The sequence below is a fragment of the Patiria miniata genome, unplaced genomic scaffold (genome assembly GCF_015706575.1).
Source record: "Patiria miniata isolate m_02_andy unplaced genomic scaffold, ASM1570657v1 HiC_scaffold_2, whole genome shotgun sequence".
NCBI lineage: Eukaryota > Metazoa > Echinodermata > Asteroidea > Valvatida > Asterinidae > Patiria > Patiria miniata.
In genome coordinates, this window is record NW_024037058.1 from 6969118 (window position 1) to 6977236 (window position 8119).

General features: G+C 38.0%; 1 long non-coding RNA gene across 1 annotated transcript; it reads right to left on the reverse strand.

Annotated features, from left to right (window-relative positions):
* Positions 1-4406: 4406 nt before the first annotated feature.
* LOC119726207 lies at positions 4407-7771 on the reverse strand. The gene is made up of 2 exons (XR_005270810.1): positions 7076-7771; positions 4407-6783 (listed from the first exon to the last, which is right to left on the reverse strand). It is a non-coding gene; the product is annotated as an uncharacterized LOC119726207 (long non-coding RNA).
* Between the last annotated feature and the right edge of the window lie 348 nt (positions 7772-8119).

Genomic DNA, 8119 nt, shown 5'->3' on the forward strand with positions numbered 1-8119 from the left:
AATTAGACGCAGTCTTGTTTTGCATAATATATCGTCGAATCTCTCGGATATCATAGATCCTTGCTGTACAAGGGGATATTACATCGACTACCTTAGCACCCATCCCCCTAAAATTGAGAACAATTCACAATGCAGTGGGTGTGTGCCAACAAGCGTTTGCCTCAAGAGGCCAAAAGTATAGTAATTTCTACAAATGAACTTACCTGTACATGGAAGTACATTGGGGAATCTGTTCTTGTTTTTGCAGACAGGTTTCTTGGCTTCCTCACATTTGACTGCCACTGACATTTCATATAGCACCTACATTTTAAAGTGAACAAATTGACAGACAACACACATTACATTGCTTTTTCTCTCTCTAGCTTGGACTTCAATTATGAATCAAATTTTTTTTGGCTGACCTAATCGTTTGCATATTCATTCTTTAGCAAGTGCATGGACAACATAGCCATAATACCAATACAATGGAAATATAAAACTGAGTCTGTGACTGGCCAATCACGAGACCATGTGATAAACGCTGCTCATAATTTGGAATCGCACTTGTGATCCGGACATAAGGAGTGCCCGGAGCATCAGTGTGATACCAAATTATCCGCAGCATTTATCACATGGCTTCATGATTGGCCCGTCTGACGCTGCCCGCCATATGCAACTACAAAAACGGTGTCTGTGATCAGTTTCCAGACCAAAAGGCTCCGACGTCACCCAAACAAGGCTTTATGCGCCTGCACGTTAAAATGTTAAAACTCAAACTGTAGCTTCGGTATGGAAAGAGGACTATTTTCATCGTTTTATTGCACCATCGGGATCGATTCACCCCTTACACTCGTTAGCGATATAGGCCTAAACATATGTCAACAAGTACTGGGCATAGTTCTCGGGGTACAAATATATAGTCATGTTCCCTAATGTGGCGCACTTCGTTGCTTACCCAACTTTCCTCTTGCAGTGTTGCCAAACCTCTTTGTTGATAAACCTCAAATTCATGCAGTGAAATACTGATTCTTTCACCTTATTATTGCTTGCTATTTAACCTGTAAACAATTTCGGTTTCATAAAATTTAATCTGAAATTCAAAAATGGTGATGTCTGGAAATTGGGCACAAATTGGCGGAGTGTTCCCTAACCTGGCACACAAATAAATCTTGGAAAATTCCAAAATAACATTTAAGAATTACTGTAAACTTGATCAATTCTGATAAACAATTATTATTTTAATTGTTATAAATTTTTCTTCTAACTTTGTAAACAAGGTAAATAAACTTGCGATTTATTAACGGGAGTGTTTAGAACTTGATGAAATTTCACTTTCTGTAAAATATAATTTAAAACTCTTACTCTAGGTAGGCGCTAGCCCCATAAATGTGGCCTATTTACTGGACTGCCTCCGTAAACATAGGCCACACTAGTCCGAAAATTTGGGACTCTCAATACTGTGTATGAGAGTCCCAAAACTTAAGGTATCCATATCGTGCAAAACTTTGTGCTGCATGATAAAACCAGTGTGAATCAAATTTGCAAGCTTCTTACTCACTACAGTTTCTTCCATAATCCCCGAAACTTCTGCCTAGCAAAGTTGCTGTTGTGAGCACTACATCACCAAAAATTCAGCTTTTAATTCTAATTTTGCAGAGAGTTATTGAAATCCATACGTGAGACATCACGTTGATGTGTACTGCAATGCATTGTGCAAAAAGACTCCTCAGCTATAACATTTTCATCATGTAGATAAAACAGCGCCCTCTTGTTGATCTGAGTGAATGCAAAATGTTTCATTTTTTAGCAGAGGGCGCTATGTTCATTTGGCACTTGACTAAAAAACAAGCAAGCTGCAAGGCTCTTCCTACACCTACCCAGAATACATTGGGAATCAGACCTACATTTCTAGAGCATGGAGAACGACTTGGGTGGTTTTTGAACTGCCAAAACCTTGCCTTAAAATTGGATTTAAGGTCTCAAATTTCGCAGGTGACATGCTTGCAACTATAGCATTTTGATGTATGTGTTGTGTTGGCATTATTTAGCCAAATGGTGAGTAAAAAAACGTCAGTAGTAATTTTGCACGTTTTTGTGCACTCACGGTCCCAGTCTGGATGTGTGGCCTATGTTTACGGAGGCAGTCCAGTAAATAGGCCACATTTATGGGGCTAGCACTGGCATGTAATTGGTAACAAATTTCCCCGCTAAATCCAACATTGTTGGTGGCATAGGGAAAAATTAATGATGCCCAGACATGAGAATCTTTCCAGTACGCCGAAAGGAAGTATACATTTTGACAAGTAAACAGTCCAGACTTACCTGATAAACAGACCTATGTACCGGTAGCCTACCGCTACATGTTATCTGCCATGTCTGCCGGTGGCGCGGCGCGGCTGCCTGCCGCACATGCATGTCAGGCACGTTAAATGTTGATATCAGGATAACCAAACAACAGGTGGCGCTCTTCACATTTAACGGTGTCAAATACAATCTCGTTTACGTAGTATTGAGCAGTACGCACTGACAGGTACATAATACAGAAAAAAAAGTTACGAATAAAGTTAACCCTGGGGACGAAGTTGCGAAAAAGTTTCGAGGTCCGAATTTTCCCATCATGCATTGAGAAATCCCAAATCCTATCGCGATAGGATTTTGGAAATAGGAATCGTTATTCGTTTTCCGTGTTGCTTTCGAAATAGGAAATTGGAATCGATATTTGTTTTCCGTTTAACTGTCGAATAGGGAAATGGGAATCGTAAGTCGGTTATTCGTTTTCCGTTTAGCTGTCGAATAGGGAAATGGGAATCGTTATTCGTTATTCGTTTTGCTGTCGAGATGGGATTTTAGATTCGAAGTCCGTTATCCTATTTTGCGTGGGAAATTGGAAATAGGTTAGTTATCCGTTGTTCTTTTTGCTTAGGAATTGGGAAATGGTTTCTTTATCCGTTTTTCTTTTTGCTTAGGAATTGGGAAATGGTTTCGTTGTCCGTTTTTCTTTTTGCTTAGGAATTGGGAAATGATTTCGTTATCCTTTTTTTCTTTTTGTTTAGGAATTGGGAAATGATTTCTTCTTTTTTTCTTTTTGCTTAATTAATGAGAATAAAAGGGTTTTGAGATTGTACCGTTAATTGTGAAGAGCGCCGCCTGTTGTTAGATGATATCACCATTAATTGTTGTCGGATCGCGGAGTAGCGCTAGCGCAAGAGACAGGTCATATCGTACTAGTCTGGAGTATTTATTAACACTGTAAAGTTCTAAAAGTATCGAAAAGATAAACAAATATCGTGGTCACCAAAAAAATAATGCTTTTTGGGAATCAACTCAAATGTAAGGCAGCTATTCATGTTGACAAAAAAATAATTTACGGCGATTATGACCACACTAGGCTGTGTGGGCTGGCGTGCGTTTGGTAGTTTTTTATTAAGTCGTATTGTTGCCGAAAGGCCAAACAAAAAATGGTGTGTTTGCGGTAACGGACGATTTGCTGTAATTAAACAACCCGGAAATTTTTGAAATTTAGAAGCTCTCTGGTGCATTTTAGAGCAGATTTGGGGGTCTTTGACTTAAGATTTGTCCTTAAAATTCAGAGGAGATCTTGTAGGTCCCTAATATTTTTGTAATTAAAGAAAAAAAAATCAAAAGGAAGATGTATCGTTTCAAGAAAAGTCTAGTTTTATCCAAATTTAATTAAAACTGGAAGGTTACTAATTAACCCATTGGAAATGGCTGGAAATTTTTATCCCCAGATCCAATAATGTTAATTAGATTTCTTTTGAACAATCCCCACCCCCCAAAAAAAATCATGTTGTATTGCGCTTTTAATTTGAACGCGTTATTGAATTTAAGTTCTTTTCCACTATTGACTTAAAGCCATAAAATAAAAACAGGAATCAACTTTTAAAGAAGAATACTAATAGAAGGGAAAAAGGAATTAAAATTAAAGTTAGTGTGATGTCATTTCATTCAAATACATAAAATGTTTAATTTCTAATAACATATAAACAAAACCTTAAAACGAGAAAGTAATAAAATTAACCCCTGATGATCTTTAAGCAATTTGTAAATACAGGGGCAGTAAAACAATGGCAATGATGCAAATTAGCCAACCCCCTTTTTTTTCTAAACAAAGTTGGAGTTTTGAACTGCTTGCATAAGAAAGATGTTCATAAATCTTGTGTGGTACCATTGGTATCTCATTTACATTTTTGTGCATGAGGTGTCTAAAAATTGCTTAAAATGATCACAGAATGTGTTGCCGTTCTTTCCATGAGGTCTATAGAGAGAGACATGCATTGCCTTGTTGTAGAAGGGGGGGGGGGGGGGGCGCTGCGCTATATACAAATAGATTGTGGAATCTATCAACAAATAGATTATGATTACAGTCAACCAATCACCAATTACAAATAAATGCTTTTACAGGTACATAAGTTTCAAAGAACAAGATTTATTCAAGTGATATAACTGCTCGAAATGAATTAATAAAAACTTTGGAGAGTTGATAGCTTCTGATTGGTTGAGACTCGATCACGTGGGGGTGTATTAACATGTGATATAAAGACCGGCTTCAAAGAACAAGCAAATGAATGGCCCCTGAACCAGCACTGATCCAGCAACATGTAAGCCAATGACTGACCAATGACTGACTACAGCAGCCCTAAGTAGCTTGTAACAGGCGCGCATGCATGGGCGTCGTTAACAGCGGCCATCCCCAAACCTGGTCATTAGCAGTGAAGACCGGGTCATTGCTTTGTCATTCCCTAATTAATGCAATTTACCTGTAAAATAATGTTATTCAATAAAGCATCAACTTTAAAAAGAATTTAATCCATTAATTAACACAATATTCTTTATTAACGAACACAATCAATTGTTAACAATCTACCCAAAGGTTTAACAGTACATGACAAAATCTAAACACAAGGCAGAATAAACCAACAGCAATATATATTAAATATATTTGATGCATTATAATATAATTAATAAGGGAACAAATGTGGGTTTGGGAGGTGTTAAACACTATGTTTTGGACTGGTTGGAGTCTGGATGCTGATAATTGGCCGAGGCGAAGCTGAGGGTAATTATCAGCATTCCAGACTCTAACCAGTCTTAAACATAGTGTTTTATACCGACCAATCACAAATTTATTCCCATTCATAAATACCTTTTCGGTCCAAAAACAAATCTTTGCTGTCTGAACATTTAAAACAAGTCAAAACCTAGACGTTGATAACCATTAGGTTCAACAATTTTACTTCATGTTTTATGAAACACCCTTCTGACTATAATATGGAATGTCGCTCTACAATTCCTTACCTTATAAGGAGATTGGGGCGCGCCTCGCGTGTACTGTGCAATGTCGTGCAAAACGCAGATGGGCTTTTGTAGTGTGAATTTCGGACTATGAAATATTAATTCACTGGTAGTATTGCACATGCCTACATGAGGATTGTGAACATTCAACCAATAAAATGGTAAAAGGCACTGGATTTCATATGAGTCCAAATTTCATGTGACACTGGAAAAGGGTTTAAGACCAGCCAGCCATGTCTTTATCATTCGTTTAAAACCGGCCATGTGACGGGCTTTCGACCAGTGGGAATGGGTAAACTGTCTTAGGTATTCATGAATTCACATTAAATATATTTGAAGTAAATTTCCGAGTGCGAGTATGAATGCGGCATCCGAAGGTCAAGACACAGTCTTGTTTCCAGATTTGTATGAATGATTTTTTGGGGATGATTTTTCATCTGAAACTGGAGCATTAAAAAAAATGATTCTAAAAAGAACGCGAGTGCAGGATTGAAAAGCAATTTAAAGAAATTAACTTCAATACATTTTGCATAAATTATCATACACATTCATTCATGGCAAGATGTTCACCTCTGCAACCAAATTAAAATGACTGACCTCATGAAAATGCCCTTAAAAACATGAATGTGTTCCTAGAATTTAACTAATTATATAATATTGGATGCTTTGAGGTGGATAAAAAAATATATTGCATGAGCTATGACAATATTGCACGAGTCGAAGACGAGTTCAATATTGTCATAGCGAGTGCAATATTCTTGTATCCACCGAAAAAAAGCCATCCAATATTATTATTATTTATATCAGGCTGACTTGATCCGCAAGAAACACAATTTAAGACACTGTCCTCATTTTATCTTTTTCGTCAAACTATTTGAAGATGCCACTGTAATAAAATGTTGACATCAGTGCGCGTATACCTGGCCTTCTGCGCACTGCATGCGCGCTGCATGTGCGCAGCGTTTTCCGTGTTCGATGGTACGCGCGCACGCTACGCTCTGTTGAGTGGTTGTGACTTTCTATGCTCTTGATCATGCAGGAACCAGCGAAAATGCCCGGATGACTGCAATAATAATGTTATTGCAGTCAACCAGGTACTTTATTATCGCAGTCACCGGGTACTTTTTATGAAAGTATACAATGTGCTGATTTATACTTTTATTGCGGGAAGCCTGATATAAATAATAATGTCTAATATTCTTGTATTTTTCAAATAGATATGTAATCACTATATACACACTTTAAAATTATTTTGTTAAAAAGACCATTACAGTTATACATGTGTCACAAGAGCTGAGATACCATTACAACTCACCAATGCAACAATGTGTAAAAATATGAACACTACAATTTGGATACAAGCAGAAATCAAATGAACTTTTTAACCGGTTTATTACCCCATAAATGTTTGTGCACAAATTGCTTGTCATTTTCGTCATCCATATCCAGAATGCATAAAAATATCAGAAGTGTTTATGGATTCACATTAACCTAGCCCCATAAATGTGGCCAATTTACTGGACAAGCTCCGTAAACATAGGCCACACTGCCACATTTGCGTATCAAATTTCACAAAAATTAGACATCTGAAAAAGGCAGCACTTTCTGATTAGCCTCTAAAGAGGGTGAGTATGCTTCTAAAGCAAAAAAAACTACAAACTAAGCCTAAATGTGAAAATCAAAATTTGACAAAGTTCGACACGTTTTTGTACATGTGGCAGTGTGGCCTATGTTTACGGAGGTAGTCCAGTAAATTGGCCACATTTATGGAGCTAACATTAACCCACCTTTTGCAAACATGCAAATTCTGTGCAATATTTGGGTGATCCACAATGCAGTGCACCACCAAGAGTTTGCCACAGACACTTCATTTTTTTCCCAGTGCAGTGGGAGATAGTCAACAAATTCGCAGCGCAGGACATTTGAAATTGTTAGTTTTTCCGGTCAGAAGGTTCATAAGCATATGATTCCAGTATCTGTTTGCCATTTTCTTTTTTTTTTTTTCAATATGGCGTTTTTTGTAAGGCGGCAGAACGCGATGTCACAATCTAACTTTTTTGTCTACTGACACTCATTCAGATGGGCCATTTTTTTGTCAACTGTAAACTTGAAAAATGGACTCTCTATGGCAACTCGACTCTTGGTGGCGCACTGCATTGTGAATCACCTGAATTGTCCTTTCAGTCAAAATCAGTCAAGTGACTGTTTTTAACAGTCAAGAGTTAAAAGCTCCCTGCCAACATAAAGAAGGATTGACTGGCTGTGACTGTTTATTTTACTTGATACAGTTATGCTTTGACTGTAGGTGATTGATAAGACAGCTGTGCCAGCTAGCTGCCTGCTTTTGTCTGCTGACTGAATTTGACTCATCAAAGCACTGGCTTAAAATATCATCCGCCTGTTGGTGACTAGCCTGTGTAAAAGGCATGTCAAAGATGATTGCTTTTGTGACTGTCTGTGACGGTTCAGACAGCAAGAGGGTTAAGGCCAAAAAAATAAGTTTCCGGTTTCTGGTATGGAGCTTGCCCAAAAAGTGGTGCGGCGACGCGGCTTTTTTTTTTTTACCTGATTTTTTTTGCCTCTAAATGTAGGCTGATGACTGCAAATGGTGCCCGACTAGACTTAGTGCAAATATATGGGAGTCCAGAGAGGCCACATACATGTAAAGCTTATTCTCGATCATAACCCCATCTAAAAACACGTTAAAATTGTGCAGCAGCAGGATTCCAGTCAAACCAGTGAGTTTGGCGGTTTTGAGACATCATCATTTATTGAAAAAAAAACCTTTTTCATTTTGCCGACGCGCATGGCTACGGCGACGCGCGCG